An 18,785-nucleotide genomic window follows, 5' to 3' on the forward strand; every position below is an offset into this window, starting at 1 on the left:
ATTTATTTCTTCATTCATTTCTTCATTCTGATTTGCAAGGAGGTTGGATGGAAGCTGTACCTTGTAATAACCATCAAGTCACTTGTCTTTTCTGGGGGCTGGATAAAAATGGTATATGCAAACTTTTAAACCATTTAGTTTGATTACTTGCCAAGCCTGAAACAAGAGATATATCCAAAAATCACATGTAGCATTACCAAAGGAATGGAGTACTTGAATACAAGGACAAAAATAATTTGACAGCTAATATAAAGCTCTGTAATTTATACTTAGCTAAATTGAGAGACTTTCTTATTCTCCTTCCTAGTCTTGGAACAATTCATTTAAATATTTACTTGGATTCTGAGATCTTGCTTAACCCTCTAAGTGCCACATTTACCTTGTATTTTATTTTCAACAGAATCCCTTTTGTTTATCATGTAGAAGATTAAACTAAACGGGGGGGGGGAACCCCTCACTTATCAGCTGTTATGTTCACAAACATTATTCAGGACTAATTATGATGTATTTACTGTAAAGAACAATTGGATACAGATTAAAGAAGAGACAAAAGATATCAAAGTTACACTGATTTATTAGAACAACATTTTCACATTCTGTGACAGAGACAAGATAACTCTCTTATGTTTGTGTCTGATCCAAATTACTTCATAAATTATGGAACGGGATGACATAATCAAAGAGCTTTCTTTTGACTACAAATTTAACACTTATGCAGAGTTTACTTTTGATTAAGAATCTCCATGACTTGGCCTCGAAACCATTTTTCACTCTGAGATAATGATTCTTGTATTAAAAGAATTCATAAAATAATAATGGTAGCAGTATATTGAGGCATGTGCAAAGTGCTTTGGCTGCACTAGTAACATAAATTATTAAATATTTGACAATAGGAAAATATAATAGTGATTCATTGCAGCTACAGTTATGTCAGCCAGTGTTATGTCACTTCTTGTTTTATAAACCAAGCAAAATATTAACCTGAATTACACTTCTTCTAAATTTCAGATAAGACATATTTGGTTGGTAGTGTTTTATTCCTTTTATCACTCTATTAATAGCATTTATGAATAGTATTCACGTTTATTAATTCTGTAATCCTGTAATATTCCCATTCTACAGATATGCATAGGCAAACAGTTTAAAGAAAGTAAATTGGGTGCTAGTTCTCAAATCTGCAGGTATAACACTGTGGACCTGGTTGTTGTAAACATTTCTCCATGAAACAAAATTCATTTGTTCGTTTGATTGATATTACATTATGTTTGTTAGTGGTTTTGTTTGCTTGTGTCGTGTCCCACTCCTCCTCTGACGGCCGGGTCGGGGAAGTCTGTATCAAGCGTGGCCATAAAGCCTCTGCAGCTTTGCCAAAGTTCTGTCAGAGTTCTCAGGGCAGGCAGGAGTCCAAGATGTGACTTCAGCAATCCAAATGAGATTTTGCCTGACTCAAAGAATGCCAGAAAGTAGATCCTTTATATAGGCCATGGAGTGTGGCTCCATGACTCAGCACTTATCCAGGCCTGCCCCTCCCTTCCTTTTGCTGACGTCGCCTCTCCATTCTCCGGAAGCGTGGATCCCTCCACCCTCCAGCTGCCGGCAATTCCAGCTCATGACTGGCTTCATACTCCTCATGTTCACATGCTGTGGGGGAGGGGTTTATTTGCTCAGTTTGTCTGGGCATGGTGCCAGGACTGGGGGCTAAAGGCATGCCAGGCCATTCGTCTTGCTCGGTCTGTCCGGGCATGGTGCCAGGACTGGGGGCTGGAGGCATGCCAGGCCGTTCATCTTCATTATCCGTCTCTGGCTGAGATAACAGGAGATGAGAGGGGCCCGGCTGCGGAGAAGGGGGCGAGCAAGGCACAACAGCTTGTTTGTATCCATTGGTCTGTCTCAGCTGTACACTCAGGCCAGCTAACAGATTTTTTTTTAATTGCAAAAGATATAAACAAGACATCATCATCATCGTTGTCATCTAATAATTCAATATTTAATTCATACGAAATATAATTCTGTAGTTTTATTTTCTAGAAATTCAGTTTCTAGCTAAGAGTCAGGAACTGAGGACTGTAGATGTTTTGTTTTTTCAAGTCAATGGTCAAGATGTAAATCTTGTTATTTTTTAGATTGTTTTTAATGCTACAATGCTTTATTTTTATTTATATTTGGCAACATTTTGAAAAAGACTACTATCACCCTGAAATGGCACCATAAATTTACTTTTCAAAGTATAAGGAGACTCAAGACTCAACCACGGGAAAAGGACTAATTCTTAACATTGTCACACAATGATCTCATATGTATGTAAAATAGACAATAGTCTCTAAAGAAAAGAATGAGTCAAATGAGTACCTATAACTGAAATTGAAGATTGAAAAGATAAAGTTATTGTTCAAGAAAACTCAGATCTCTTAAAAATAGCCTACTCGGATGGTGTTGTGCTTCACTGAGTTAATAGCCAACTGTTTTAGCTTTATCACTGGAGGACCTAATAAAATTACAAGTGTCTACATTCAGTTCAACTTGTTTCTTTCTTTATGGTTTTTCAATGGAACATTGAGCTTGGTCATTTCAGAGTAACCTTATATTTTGCATCTGATGAGGTAGCCATGGCCTTAGAAGTCCTGGAGGCCTTAGAAGTCCTGGAGGATTATTTCCAGTAATTTCTGAAGCTCGTCTGTACATTTTTAGAAGGAAAAAAACTGCAGGTGAATGAATCCCAGGACTTTGTTTGCAAGTAGTCCTACCTGCCCAAAAAAAGACAAATCAGTGTTATCAGCGATATACCATTAGAAAAGAGAATATCAAAGAACATTATGACCTGAGTATATTTGAGTATGAAATGAGCATACAGATTGTAACTAACTCTTGCTCCCAATGGAGCTCCCATAACATGCTTTGATTTTGAAATACGATCATTGGGCCAAAATAACCTGGGGAATCACCTTTCTAAAGACTATATTTTTTGCACTGACTACTTGCATTGGGCTATTTCTTTTTTAAAAATGTTTTTATTATACAGTTTTCTTCATTTTACATTACAGTTTCCATTCTATACCAGCTTGTATCCACAATGTTTTACATTTATATATACTATTATGTTTACGTTATACTGTATATTTATCATTCTAAATATTTTTTACATTTTACATTTTTTGTAACATCTTACTGTAATCTAATATTGATATAATAAATATTCTTCATCTTTCTTTATACTTATACTTATTTCTGACTTCTATTTCATTAATTGTCTTTCATTGTTTATTTTCTAATCTTTGCATCTACTCTCAAGCCAATTATACCATATATTCCAAATTAAATAATATTTTGTTTCTTCTTTGTTTTTGATTTCCCTCGTCAACCTATCCATCTCAGCGCATTCTAATATTTTCTTTATTACCATTTCCTCAGAGGGTATATTTCCATTTTTCCAATTTTGAGCATATACAATTCTGGCCGCCGTTATTACATGTAGCATTAAATATTTTGGTGTTGTGTTTTTTTTTTGCTATTTCTCTGTTAATATGCCTAATAGAAATAACTCCAGTTTTACCTCTATCTGCTGCTTTACCATTCCCTCTAACCATTTTTTTATCCTTATCCAATATTTTTTTGCCAAAGGTCATGCCCACCACATGTGGTAATATGTTCCTGTATCTGTTTGCATCTCCAGCATTCTGGTGATCTATTTGGAAACATTTTTGCTAGTTTTGCTGGTGCTAGATACCATCTATAAAACATTTTACATAAGTTTTCTCTATATGCTGCCAATATTGTCAATTTATAATCTTTTTCCCACCATTTTCCGACTTGTCTAATTCTAGGATATAGCCGAAATTTTTTGCCCAAACTATCATAATTTCCTTCACTGTTTCTTCTTCCATTTTAAACCTCAATGAGTATTTGTATTTTTTTATCAATTTTTCATCTAAAAATTTCATCTTTCATAAAACTATGGGTTTTATGATGAACCACAAGAATTAGACAGGATATTACAAGGGGTATTGGGCTATTTCTATAGGTCTTCTTATTTCTTGATAAATGGGTCACAAAGAGTTGTGACTGGAAGCCTAGACAACCAAAGAACACCTTACATTAACATAGAAAACCTTCTGCCTTTTCTGGAACCAAGGTATTCTTTGACCGTATTGTAGAATCATGAGCCTTCCTAATAAATGAAATAGTCCTTGTCACTGTCATAGAAGAAGCTTGATGACATCAGACACTTCCATGCCATCATGTCTCCTCTCAGGAATAACAATAAAAAGTTTTAAATATGTTCTGTTTCAAAGAGCATTAAGCTTAATTAAAAAACATGTGGTTCTTTCACCTTATACCTGGCTCCTCATGCCTCAGGATATCATAAATTTTTGATCCCAATAAAAACGGAATTTTTGAAGAGCTGCTATTCTGCATTAAAGCAACTTTACATGAAAAGATGGTATAATAGGCAATAAAATTGAATTTTTGCTTGAGAATAAGTCCTTATTATTAATTTAACTGTTTTTATATGTCTTAGCAGCAGCTTATCATATATCTATATATTTAATTTCCTTCTCGATGCTTAGCAGCACTTTTCGCAGCTGGACAAATCTTTTAATGGAATACATGTATAGCATGGAAACATGGCATTTCACATTTGAGTCCCAAGAGGAATACTGAAAGGGGAAATAAAATATATTAGAAAGACAACTCTTTTTTAAAAAAAAAACCCATGCTAACTACTAGGGAGGCAGGGGGAGGCTATGTTCTTTTTTTCTTTCACTTTTTGTCTCTATTTCTAACAAGCTTGCCCTAATGATACTTATTTCTTGCTTAGCTACTATAAGAAATAAATTCTGGATAAGATGGGTTTTCATGAGATCTAGGAGCACAACTCATTTAATGCTGATAATTATGGCCACTCCTGAATGGTAAATACTATATTATTACATATAAAATCATTTGGCAAATATCAGCATGGATAGAAATTCCTGTGCCCTCTAATATATTTCAGAAACATAAAAGCTTTCTTCCATTCCAAGAATGTAGAAGTTTCTTGTAGTTTATCTAGCAGTCCTAACTTCTTCAAAGAATATATCATTTATTTAGGGTATATTTTAGACAGCTGTCCCTATAGGTTAAGTTATTTAATTTAACTCTCCCCAACCCAGCTACTACAATTATCACAACCTTCCTCCAACAAGGCTAGGGATTGTGAGAACTATTGTACAATTCATCTGGTGTTTTTCGCCTTTAAAGCTCTACATGGCATAGGACCAGGTTGCTTGCAGGATCATTTCTCTGCACACATTTCTGCCCACCTCACCAGATCCAGCAGAGTGGACATGCTTTAGGTACCCTCAGTGAATTCATGCCATCTTGTGGAACCTAGGAGATATTCCTTTTCCTGAAGGAAACAGTCCCCCATGGAAATCTAGACAACCTTGACCATTTGGCCTTTCAGAAAGTTATAAAAACCCAACAGTTATTAGAGCTGGGTTGTTAGTGGAATCCAATACTGATGAAGATTAAATGTCAGGAGCCTCAGATTTTGTATTTTATGTTCTCTGTTTATTTAGAGGACGGGGGAAGAGAAAGTAGTAGTATTTATGATGTTTTTAATTATTTGGGATCATAAGCATTTCAGAACCTTTTGTTAAGATGGAAGTTATATAGATTTCTTAAATAAAACAAGCACATCAGAGTCCACTGGAGTGGTGGCTATATTAAAACTAATATCATATCTGCAGGGTGTCATGCTGAAGCTGACATTTAGAGAGGAAGCCGTGCTATTCAAAAGTAAGACTTATTGAGCTCCCTGATATTGAAACCCTATTCCTACTCACAATGGCACCATTATGCCTGGCCACCCAAAGTTCCCCTTGCAATATGTCTCATCCCAGCCATGACTTTTACCAGCCCTACAATTTTGTATGGGAATAAAAATAGTGTTTCCAATATTGTTTCTATGTCATTTCAAAGCTATAGAAAATGAATGAATGAATGAATGTGCAATCCATACATATTGCCTCTCTTGAGGACAGGTGACCTATTGTAGGTGTAACCAGAGATGTTTGGTCATTTGGAGAGGAACAGGTGCTCCTTACCCCTCAGGTCACTAGCTATTGCACACCATAGCCCCGTGATGGGAAACCTATGGTAGGCATGCTCAAAGTGGCACACAAAGACATGTCACCCGGCACATGCGGCCTTGCCTGTTTGTCTTCTGGGTTTCTGGCATGCATGCGAGCAAGATGATCAGCTGTCCTTCGCGCACGTGACAGTGCTGAAAACCAGTGTGCGCATGCATGCCAGTCAGCTGATTGTCAGGTGCGCATGCACGGCGGAACCCGGAAGTTCGGCTTTTCTAAAGCACGATCCCTTCACATGCGTAGCAGTGCCGAAAACCACCCTGTGCATATGTGCTAGCCAGCTGATTGTCTGCCACGCATGCATGCTAGAACCCGAAGTTTGGCTTTTCCAGAGCGCAGCCCTGATGAGCGCACACCTGCGACGTTTCCGCGTGACCTTTTTGGCACTCGGTGCTGAAAAGGTTCGCCATCACTGCCATAACCACTTTCTTTCAGTATTAGTTCTCTTCTAGTGTTTTTCATCCTAGACTGCATTTATACACATCACTTTCCCTACCCGCTCATTTTAGAAAACATCTTCTCTCTATTTTAATCAGGTAGAGAAGAGCCGACCTCCAGTATTTTATTTGCAAAGAAGAGGAGGCATATTTGCACAATTCAAAAACATAAGTCTACTGGAAGTCTTTACATAAAGATGCAACAGGAATTTTCCTCATTGTGCTAACCTGGAAATAAGAGAAATGTTGAACATGTTGACTGCCGGTTTCCCTGCATTTCTAAGTTTCTATCATCCCCATCAGTTCAGCAGGCTAGGCAGTTTCTCTTATCCCTCTTTATGGGACATAATTAGTTAGGTTATCATGGCAGATCTGTCTCCCTTCTCTCTAGGGCTGGTTTTTCCCCCCCCCTAATTATATTGTCCAAATTAGAATTTGGTTACTGCTCAGGTTTAGTCTGCCTGTTTTTCAGGCACATGAACTAAAATCTTTACATACTGTATATTTTTTTCTTTCGCATTATTTTGGACTTCTTATGCCACATTGAGTGTGGGAGGAAGGGGAATCGATCCACACTAAGGAAGATGAAGCAGAGACCCAGATGATGCAGAAGCATCATCAGATGCAATCAATTCATTTTGCAATGACCCAACTGATGAATGTTGTCCTTCTGACTGGTAGCATGGTGAAATGGGAAAGACAGGAAAGCCCCCCCCCTTCCCACCCCACAAAAAAGTCCTCATTTGCTTACCTATATTGCGTATAGTCAAGGCTATGGTTTTCCAAATTGCAATGTATGGCTGTGAAAGTTGGACCATAAGAAAGGCTGAGCACCAAAGAATTGAGGCCTTTGAACGATGGTGCTGGAGAAGATTCCTGTGAGTCCCTTGGACTGCAAGACAATCAAACTGGTCAATCCTAGAGGAGATCAACCCTGACTGCTCTTTAGAAAGCCAGATCTTGAAGATGAAACTCAAATACTTTGGCCACCTAATGAGAAGGAAGGACTCACTGGAGAAGAGCCTAATGATGGGAAAGATTGAGGGCAAAAGAAGAAGAGGATGGCAGAGAATGAGGTGGATGGATGGAGTCACTGAAGCAGTCAGCATGAACTTAAATAGACTCCAGAGGATGGTAGAGGACAGGAAGGCCTGGCGGATTGTTGTCCATGGAGTTGCAATGGGCCGCCCTGACTTTGCAACTAACAACAAAAATTTACTAGTTAAATTGGGATGATAGTATTTAGCTAATTATATGATAACATTGTTTTCTGCTAACAAAAGACTAGATAGCACTTTAATTCAGTAGCAGAGAAGTAGTCTTAGATCACTGCATATGGGAAGTTTTAGATCATAAGATTTTTTTAAAAAATCATGTGAACTGGGGAAGAGGAAAGAGAAAGAAAGCCCTGAAAGACAAATGGCTCCTTCAGAAGGTGGATTCTTCTGATATACTCAAAATTATCCACTTTTTATCTACACATAAAACAGTATAGTTGCATTAAGATCAAGATACTCAAAAGGTGTGCTGCTGCCTAGATTTTAACCGTATCAAGCATCTTGTATCAATCAAAAAGTACTGTATTTTTCGCTGTATAAGATGCACTTTTCCCCCAAAAAATGTGGGTGGAACTGTCTGTGCATCTTATAGAGCGAATGTTGCTGAAGCCCCCCCCACCCGCCAGCCCCCCCACCCTTCGGCTTTGGCCTCCCAGCAATTTGCCTCCTTGCAGCAAACAAACAGCCTGGTCAGCTTCACACTGCCTGATTTAACAGGAGCAGCTGATTGATGGTTGGATCTATCTCCTCTCAGAATACCCCCTATCAGCTGTTCCAGGCTGCGGGAATTGCCACTACACATCACCGCCGTTGCCACCCATCGCTGCTTTCCACTATTGCCGCCTCCGCCTATCGCCGCCTCCGCACGTCCCATTTTTGGCTTCCACACGCTCCATTTTTAGCCTGCTCCAGGCAGTGGGGATAGGTGGTGACTGCCGTTTGTTGTTTGCTGCAAGGAGGCAAATTGCTGACAGGCAGAGGCAGATTTTTTTTTCTTGTTTTCCTCCCCAGAAGCTATGTTTATTTTATAGTCCAGAGCATCTTATAGTCTGAAAAATACAGTATATTTTTATCACATCAATCCCATTAGTTCCTATCAGTCCACTTTATAAGATGCTTGGAGCATTAACCTGTGAGAAGAGATATATACACACAGGGGAAAAGGTCAGGGAAAAGCAGGGAAAGAAAGACATGGTAGAGAGAGATGAGCAACAGAATCTATGTTTCTTAGATTTATAAACCACCTTTCAAATAAATTCATGTAGTTAATTACTAGGGATGTGCAGAATCTTCAAGACTATATGAATCCTGTTAGTCTGGAAATAAAATAGTTTTCCAGAAATAAATCTTGGAAATAGCTCATAATATTTCAGATCTGCTTTGGAACACCACAAACTGCTTCTGGTTCAAAAGATTAATTTCTGGAGAACTGAATTGATGGTTTAGCTGCCGGATCCAGAAGAGGAACTCTCTATCTGTTACATACTCTCTCCTTTATTTTCCTCCCTGGAGTCTAGAAACCAGTTTATCTAGGTTCTAGCATAACTTTAGAATAGAATAGAATAGAATAGAATAGAATAGAATAGAATAGAATAGAATAGAATTCTTTATTGGCCAAGAGTGATTGGACACACAAGGAATTTGTCTTTGGTGCACATGCTCTCAGCGTACATAAAAAGACAAGATACACTGATTACTACCAAATACTTGTTTCAGAGCAATGAATGCCTCTAGAGCTGAAGAATTGTTTTAAAGCATCAATGAACTATGAGATATAGACATTCTTGCTTTGAATGACTAGTTTGCATAGGTGATGTGATAAGAAAATTGGGTTATAATCTCGGAGGAATCACGTTGTTAAGACTTCAGATGAATTCTCCAACTTGATGGCTTCCTGTTTAAATCAGACTTTCCTATTCTTTTGCTCAATAGCAAGATTCAAAACAGGAAGATATAGAAACTGTGCTCTCTGTAGAGTCAAGAGTGGCTGCTTTTGGGCTTGCTTTTCAGTTTTCCATTTTTCTCTCCCCCTCCCCTCCAAAAAAAACCATGTCAGCCTTTGCAATGCTGGAAGAATTGCCAACCCCACAACAAGATTGTGTGAAGCTTAAGCCAATTGCTTCATGGCCTTTCCAGCTCTGAGGGTGCAGAAGCTACGCTGCACTAAAAGAGCCAGGAGAGAAATGAAAAGGGGAGCTTTGGACCAGGGGTCTCCAACCTTGATAACTTTAAGACTTGTAAACTTCAACTCCCAGAACTCCTCAGCCAGATTTCAAGTTTGGAGACCCCTGCTTTGGACAACTGTAGTCAGAAATCTGGCACTAGGTGCCCCAAAGAGCTGCAATGATATATTACGTCAAAAAAAAAAACTTGTTTAATTCAAGCAGTGGCATCATTTTCCAATTTCCAGCACAAACTGCTGGAAACAGTTAACCAACCCTACTTTATCCCTGGAACATTGCCAACCTAGCCCCAGTTAAGCTAAATCTTAAGGCTACTGTATCCAGACTGCAATCCTCTGGATCCCCGGTAGATAAGCAGTCAGACACAACATACTCACTCTACTTCCTTCTAAGAATCCGAGGCAGTTTTGTATGATAGCTGTACTGAACAAGTAAATGTGCACTGAGAACATATCTCAAACAGACAACAAATAGTTAAAATTGGTAATGCTCTATCAAATCCTGTTCCTGTCAAGAGTGGTGTTCCTCAAGGTAGCGTTCTTGGACCTACTCTCTTTATAATATACATAAATGATCTTTGTAATCATATCTCAAGTAACTGTGTTCTCTTTGCTGATGATGTCAAACTTTTCAACACCACTGACAATACATCCACAATTCAAAAGGACCTTGATCATCTAACTGCTTGGTCTAAAATTTGGCAACTACAAATCTCAACCAGTAAATGCTCAGTCTTGCATATTGGAAGAAAGAACCCAATCACAAAGTACATGCTTGATGGACATTGCCTCGCAGATGACCCCCACCCTGTCAAAGACCTTGGAGTTTTTATATCTAACGATTTAAGTTCCAAAGCCCACTGCAACTATATAGCTAAGAAGGCTCTAAGAGTTGTTAACTTAATTTTACATAGCTTCTTTTCAAAAAACACCACGCTACTGACCAGAGCATATAAAACATTTGTTAGGCCAATTCTTGATTACTGCTCTCCTGTCTGGAACCCATACCATATATCTGACATCAACACAGTTGAGCGTGTCCAAAGGTATTTTACGAGAAGAATTCTCCACTCCTCCGAAACCAATAAAATACCTTATTCCACCAGACTTGATATCCTGGGTCTAGAAAACTTGGAACTTCGTCGCCTTCGACAGGATCTGGGTTTAGCATATAAAATCATCCGTTGTAATGTCCTTCCTGTCAATGACTTTTTTAGTTTCAATAACAATATCACAAGAGCTACCAACAGATTTAAACTCAATGTCAACCGCTCCAGTTTAGATTGCAGAAAACACGATTTCTGTAACAGAATTGTATATGCTTGGAATGCATTACCTGACTCTGTGGTTTCTTCTCATAACCCCAAAGGCTTTACTCAAAAACTGTCCATGGTTGACCTCACCACTTTCCTAAGAGGACTCTAAGGGGTGTGCATAAGAGCACAAATGTGCCTACCGTTCCTGTCCTATTGTTTCTTCCCCTATGTATATATATGTTTATAGTACCTCGTTTCTCCTCATATATACGTTCATATATTATATAACCCTTTATGCAACGCTTGTATATATTGTTACGACACATAAATAAATAAAATAAAAATAAATAAACTTCTGGGTAGGCTTTCTAGCTTTAAACTCCCATAAACAAATATTGACAAGGTTATTTCTTCTTCCCCATAATAAACATGTCCCATTGTTCCAAGGCCACAATGCTTCCTAAGCCTCTTTGCTCAGAAATTAGTCCCATTTGATTCTTTGGATTTACTTCCAAAAGAGGCTGCAACAGTGGTGAAATGTAAAATTTGTTACCACCGGTTCTGTGGGGGTGGCTTGGGGGGGGGAATATTACTGGGTGGGTGTGGCCAACTTTTTTTTTTACTTTTAAAAGCATTTTTTCTACAACCTATTTGGCCAAAGAACTTGTAAAAAAATGCTTTTAAAAGGTTCTGGGGATCCCAGCTGAGTTGCCTGATCATCAGAGGCTTTTCTTTTCTTTTAAAAGCATTTTTTTTGCCTTTAAAAGAAAAAAAAAGCCTCTGACAATCAGGCAACTCAGCTAGGATCTCCAGAGCCTTTTAAAAGCATTTTTTACAACCTCTTCGGCCAAAGAGGTTGTAGAAAAAATGCTTTTAAAGGTTTCTGACGATCCCAGCTGAGCCACACAATCATCAGAGGCTTTTTTTTTACTTTTAAAAGCATTTTTTTGGCCAAAGAAAAAATGCTTTTAAAAGTTAAAAAAAAAAACCCTCTGATGATCGCGTGGCTCAGCTGGGCATGTGGGGGGCAGGGATTTTTGCTACCACCTGCCGCCATCACTACCTGATCGGGTAATCGGGTCTGAACCGGGAGCATTTCACCCCTGGGCTGCAACTTTAACCACACTTCTTTGGATGGAAAGTTTCATTCAGGTTAAGCTCAGTTCCTGTGATATCTCAGACATGTCCATATAGATTTCTTGACAACAGTATTTGAGTCATTTGTCTTTGTCTTCTTTGGGGATGTTTATTTCAATTTCCCTCTCTGGCCTATAACCCTGGGATCTCCTGTTGCTTTCCTGTCATACCCTGATCAGGTCTGACCCTGCTTAACTTTCTGAGATCGGCCGAGATCAGCTGGGAATACAGTTAAATGTGAAAAAGTCCATGAATATATTTTTGCCCTTGGATATCTTTTTTATATCACTATTTTAAACTGAATTCATATCATGTTTTCCCCAGGTTATATGAATCATGGTTCACTCAACTCGCGTTTTTCAGAGTTCCCAGGTTTCACTGAATGACAGACTCATCATCGGATTCTCAAAAGCTAAAAATCCTTAGCTAAAATGTAGCTAAGTTCTCCTTGGTTCAGTAACTTTTACTGGAATATATATTTATAATACAGATGTGAGAAAGCCCTAAGTAGCAAGCTAATACCCAATAGGTTTATTAACCCAGATAGTTTTTATTCCCAAGTATATATAAGCATGATTTTATGTACTAAGTTTCTCCCCACACCCAGCCATCTATATCAGGGGATCTGACTTGCTAGTCCAGGGTTCTCCAACCTTGGCAACTTTAAGACTTGTGGACTTCAACTCCCAGAATTCTTCAGCCAGCAAAGCTCTTTTATTCATTAAACATGAAACTTAGTCAACTGAAAAAGGTATTACAAATATCATTGACTGGTGCTGATGGTTGATACGAGTTGCTGCCAGCATTCTAATATCTTCTTAAAATGTACGATGTTCCAAGAAACACAGTTTTTTCTAGTTCTGCTGGTGTTATTGCAGGAAGCTGCAATTTCTTGATGTATTTTGTAAAATTCTTGGGCATGATACCAAGTGCCTCAATGACAATGGGTATCACTGTTACATGTTTCATCCATAATCTCATAGTTTCAATGGCCAGGTCGAGATATTTTGTGATTTTTTTCCAGTTCTTTTTCTTTGACTGTGGCGTCTCCTGGTACAGCAATATCAATAAATAGTATGCATCAGTGGTTGTTGTGGTTGTTGTTGTTGTTGTTGTTGTTGTTGTTGCTGTTGTTATTCAGCATGTCATGGGAACATGGGCTTTCATCTGGAGGCACCATACAGAATAACAAGCGGTCATTGAAAGGCATTGCCCTGCATAGTTTTTCTAATCCCCTCAAAAAGCTGTTCATACTGTAACTTCAGTTCATGTTGCAGTAAATACCATTTCAGAGCAAAAAGATATTGAATTAATATTAAAGTGATGCCTTTATTAAACCAATTTACAGTTTATAAAATAGCATGCAAACTTTCGGGTTGTGAAAAGCTCTTTATCAAGAAAGATGGTTGAGAAAAAAGGGGAAGTTACAATATTTTAAAACATGTTTGCATTGCATTACAGTCTGGCAAGAGTTTAGTTGGTGTGCTATGCAATCAAGGTCCTATCGGTACAGAAGTGCTATTAGTCACTAGAGACACTGTTGATATGCAAGGAAGAAGCAGCAAATAAATAAGTGTTGGATTCGCATTTTTGAAAAAAAAAAATTAAATCCAGCTGTTCAAAGACAATCTATTCCTATTCTTGGGTGAGATACACAGATTGCTTGTATAATTGAGCAGGCTGTTATGTATAAGAGCATATTGATTTGAATGTTCCACTGTTTTTCTCATGAATCAGGTTGCAGTTCCACTGCCCCAAAGCCTTTCTCGCAAAGTTAAGTCTTATGGATTTGAAAGTGGATAGATCTTGGTAGGCACATAGGGAATGGCTACTTCATACTCATGTGAGTATAAAGGTACTAGGTCAAATTAAGCATCTAGGAAACTTATTCAAATTGTCTGATTTCTGCAATCCCAAGGAAAAGCATTTTGGCCTAACTGCCTTTCTCTCCCTCCCTCCGTCCCTCTCTCTCTCTGTCTCTGTCTCTCTCTCTCTCTCTCTCTCTCTCTCTCTCTCACACACACACACACACACAGTAATAACCATAATGACTCATTTCACAGCACAGATGCAAATAAACACACCAAACGAGAGTGTATATATTGCTCAGTGAATTTGACACACAAAGTGCTGAGTTGGGGAAATTCTATTCTAGGCTAATAGTGATTTTTGCTCGGATACAGCAATTTTTCAAAATAAGGAGCATGCCACCTTCAGCTCCTAGAGGAAAGGTGGAATATAAATCCAATGAATAATAACCTGAAAGATGCTGGTAAATTTCCACATTTGATGCCAATGCAGGGCCAGGGATCTTTTCAGACCTGCTCAAGAAAGAATTGTGGGGAAGGGGCAATAAACTAAAGGTCTCGGCAGAGGGCAGCATTTGGCTAATCCTGTTTTAGCTGGCAGACAAGCATATCCGGGCCTGGTTTGGCTTTGCATAAGAAACACCTAGCAAAATTCAAAGCTATAAACTAGAATAGGAAGCAAAATCAATCAATCAATCACAGAACAGGGCAGTCATCAACCAATTCCATATCACTGCCAAGAAAATTCTAGGGAAGCATCCATGAAGTCATACTGGGTGAACACTGGAGAGAAAGTGCTATTGAGAAACAATGGGAGGGATGACTGATCTGTGGCACCTCTTTCTTCCTACTTTCCCTGGCTGGTATTCATACTTCCCTATCTACTTCATTTGCCTCCTTCATGCAGCACACTTCCTATTTCTCTTGCCAAGAGAGGAAATGAATGTTGCTGCAGGTCAGTTTGTTCAAAGCGGGGAAGGGAAGGAGGTAAAAGAGCTTTCAGGGAAGGCAACCCAATGCCCTTTAGACTACAAGTCCCATACTTCACACCAGGGGTGAAATCCAGGGGGTTCTGACAGCTTCTGGAGAACCGGTAGCGGAAATTTTGAGTGGTTCAGAGAACCGGCAAATACCACCTCTGGCTGGCCCCAGAATGGGGAGGGAATGGAGATTTTGCAATATCCTTCCTCCAGGAGTGGGGAGGGAATGGGGATTTTGTAGTATCCTTCCCCTGCCATGCCCACCAAGCCACACCACGCCCACCAAGCCATGCCCACAGAACCGGTATTTTAAAAATTTGGATTTCACCACTGCTTCACACTATCTTGTGGTGGATAATTATGATGACCTGTAGAACATCAGATTGCCAAGAGTAATAATATAATATAATATAATATAATAAAACAACAGAGTTGGAAGGGACCTTGGAGGCCTTCTAGTCCAACCCCCTGCCCAGGCAGGAAACCCTACACCATCTCAGACAGATGGTTATCCAACATTTTCTTAAAAACTTCCAGTGTTGGAGCATTTACAACTTCTGCAGGCAAGTTGTTCCACTTATTAATTGTTCTAACTGTCAGGAAATTTCTCCTTAGTTCTAGGTTGCTTCTCTCCTTGATTAGTTTCCACCCATTGCTTCTTGTTCTACCCTCAGATGCTTTGGAGAATAGTTTGACTCCCTCTTCTTTGTGGCAGCCCCTGAGATATTGGAACACTGCTATCATGTCTCCCCTAGTCCTTCTTTTCATTAAACTAGACATACTGAGTTCCTGCAACCGTTCTTCATATGTTTTAGCCATAATAAAAGGCTTCAATGGAAGAGAGCAATTTATTGGGGTGGGGGATTAAAGAAAACTCCTGTGTATAGTATCATCCTCAAAGCAATTTCTTCCAGTGGCCCCAGAGAGGATGAACTATTTTCATCATTCACTGCCACGATGGTTCATCATCCCCAACCGGCTGGGGATGATGAATATTTACGATGGTTTGAGAATGCTATAAACCTCAGAAGTCTGTAGTTAACACAGAGGCCATTTTCTTTACCCAACTATAGGCCAACCATTCAATTGGCCCTGGAGCATGTGCAAAGAACCTTTCCTTCACAAATGAGTCATAAGCACCTGCTTCGCTTGTATGAAGACACATCAGAAGAAATAAGGCAGATACACACCTTGAGGGATTCTTCCTGGGTGGTTGTGCTCATCTATATTTTTTTTTTGTCTGATTTGTATCACAGGTATATCTTTTTATTTATTTTTTTAATGTATTCACCAATACATTAGGCCTGTCCTATTATTTTGGAAGTATGACCTGCTGTGTCCAAGGATATATAATTGGAAAAGGGGGATTTACTTTGGAGTCAAAAGTACAGCTAGTCGTCGATTTACCACAGTTCATTTAGTGTCCGTTCAAAGTTACAACGGCACTGAAAAAAAGTGACTTACGACCATTTTTCACAGTTATGACCTTTGCAGCATCCCCATTCATCAGGTGACCAGAATTCAGAAGCTGAGCAACTGGTTCATATTTATGTCGGTTGTCTTAGTGTCCCAAGTTCATGTTGGCAAACTTTCCGACAAGCCAAGTCAATGGGGAAGCCACAGTCACTTAACTGAGTTACTAACTGATTCACTGAACAGCAGAGGCAAGAAAGGCTGTAAAACGGGGCAAAACTCACTGAAAAAAAGTCTCACTTAGGAACATAAGTTTATGGCCGTAAGCTGAGGATTAACTCTATAACCTTTGCAAGGCAAGCCAGCCAGCCCAGAAAGTGAAAATTGCACCTTCCTGGTTTTGTTTTTTTCCCCCAGCCTCTGCTTGTGTCAACAATTCTGCTGAATGGAGGCTCAGCTGGAAGTCAGCGCGCCTCACTTTCATTAGGTCCGCTAGCTAGAGCCCATTCAGGGGGAGTTGCAAGTTAACCCTCTCACCGCTGAAAGGTAGGGAGGAGGGGCGAGGCTGCCAAGGAAAAGGTGTGCCGAAGCCTGACAGGGCCAGCGGGCTATTGGGCGGGGGGGGGGGGGCGAAGGTCACTTGTTATAAATCGAATCACCCCAACGAAGGAGGAAGAGGAAGGGCGAATGGGGGGGGCTGCAGTGTGGCGCCGCCAAGGACTCACCTCGACGCCTCCGGTTCTCTCGCCTTCCGTCTTCCTCCTTCTTACGCAACGCATCTTCCAACCACAGCTGTCCCGGTCCGGAGCCAAGTCCGGAGTCGTCCCGGTTCAGAGTCGGAGCAAACGGATGCGTGACATTTGCCTCTCCTCCCCTCCCCTCCCCCATCCCCAATTGGGTTGATTTGAATCGCCCAGGAGGATCCCTCCCTGATTGAAATTTCTACCCCAGGGAATTACCGAGCGATCTACCCCGTTGTTTCTCAAGTAAATAAACCTGGGTTTTGGGGCTACCCTGTCGGGACCCTTTTCCAGCGTTAACCCAATGCCGATCCTCCATCGGTGGGCGGGTTCGTTCTTGTTCGGGATTTGTTTCGTAGCTCACCGTTTTGCGTCCGTCAACACGTCTTGCTTTTGTGGTCTTCTACGATTGTGCAGCCCCCAAGTGCTTTAAATCGCGTACGGAAAGGAAGGTTGGAAAAGAGAGAAAAACTTTTCCCGGGCTTCCCTAGATTTGGGCTGCAAATCTCCCGACGGCAGCTGAGCTCCTGGAAAAGAACGTCGAAGTCCCTGGCTCTCTGCTGCCATCTAGCGTTCGTCCCGATTGATGCAGCCCAGACCTGGTGGTTTCCCCCCCCCCCCGCCACCCCTTTTCCTTTCCTTTTCCTATTTCACGGCAACACGCTTGTCGAAGCTGGGTAGCGCAGCTAAGAAAAAACACGCTCCTTGCGCCCCCCGCCAGTGTAAAGTTTCACTTCTCCCTCTGATCTGGGAAGCGGACAGCAGCAACTTTGATTGTGGGATGGGGGCCTATTTCGAAATGGCCCCCAAACTCTCTGCATGCAGCCGGGCAATTCTAGCAAAAAAAAAATTCCTCAGAAAATCAAGCTTATTCTAATTCAGTGTTTCCCAACCTGGACAATTGAAAGAGGGGTGGACTGCAACTCCAGCCATATTCCAGTTGTCCAGATGGAGACACACTGGCTTAGACACATAGAGTCCGGGTACTTCAAGGGATGAGCCTTAACATGTGTCCCCTTTACCCCCCCCCCTCCCCAGCGACGTGCTCGGCACTCTCGGTCCCAGAGATTTCTCGCAACCCTCCAACGAAGGAAAGGTAGCTTTTATTTGCTTACATTATGTCCTCCCTGCGTGTTCTTGTACAGCGCAGAGCCCAACTAATTTTCTCCAAGTGCTCCCGCATTCCGGGCTTCCCCGGCCTGACTTGGAGAAGGGACTTCATTCGGGTTTCAGTTTTCGATATAGGATCGGCGGGAACGCTTCTTCGAAGCAATCAAACCGATGAGTTCAATAATTCCATTCCCATAATAATGTACTCTGTTTGGGCTTTTCCCTTTCCTTTAACGGGCCGTTGACCTCAATGGTCCAAAACGACCGACAAAGGAATGTCGCCGGCATGGCGTGCAGGGAAAAGAAAACTGAAAGGTATCCAGGGCAGAGATGTGAAGGCTGCTCGGGTAACCCCCGCAGCCTTCCCACCCGCTGGCACTGTTTTTACGCGAAGGTAGTCTGGGTGTCGAAAGGCCCTCCTGCGCTTTTCTGAGGCCCAGTTTCCCCGGTAGAAAGAAAGCGGGGCCGGGTTGGAGGTGGTGGTGGGGGGATGTGGCTCAATTAGCTTCTGTGATGTATTCAGTGCACGCATG

The 18,785-nt window shown here is 40.6% G+C and overlaps 1 long non-coding RNA gene across 2 annotated transcripts; it reads right to left on the reverse strand.

Moving 5' to 3' along the window:
* Nucleotides 1-556: 556 nt before the first annotated feature.
* On the reverse strand, nt 557-17,728 carry LOC131195935 (uncharacterized). 2 transcript variants are annotated; one of them, XR_009154582.1, is made up of 2 exons: nt 17,507-17,728; nt 557-2,744 (listed from the first exon to the last, which is right to left on the reverse strand). It is a non-coding gene; the product is annotated as an uncharacterized LOC131195935 (long non-coding RNA). The 2 variants fall into 2 exon arrangements; XR_009154581.1 differs by lacking the exon at nt 17,507-17,728 and adding an exon at nt 17,128-17,489.
* Nucleotides 17,729-18,785: the final 1,057 nt, after the last annotated feature.

This window comes from Ahaetulla prasina, chromosome 3, assembly GCF_028640845.1.
Source record: "Ahaetulla prasina isolate Xishuangbanna chromosome 3, ASM2864084v1, whole genome shotgun sequence".
In the NCBI taxonomy this organism is placed as follows: domain Eukaryota; kingdom Metazoa; phylum Chordata; class Lepidosauria; order Squamata; family Colubridae; genus Ahaetulla; species Ahaetulla prasina.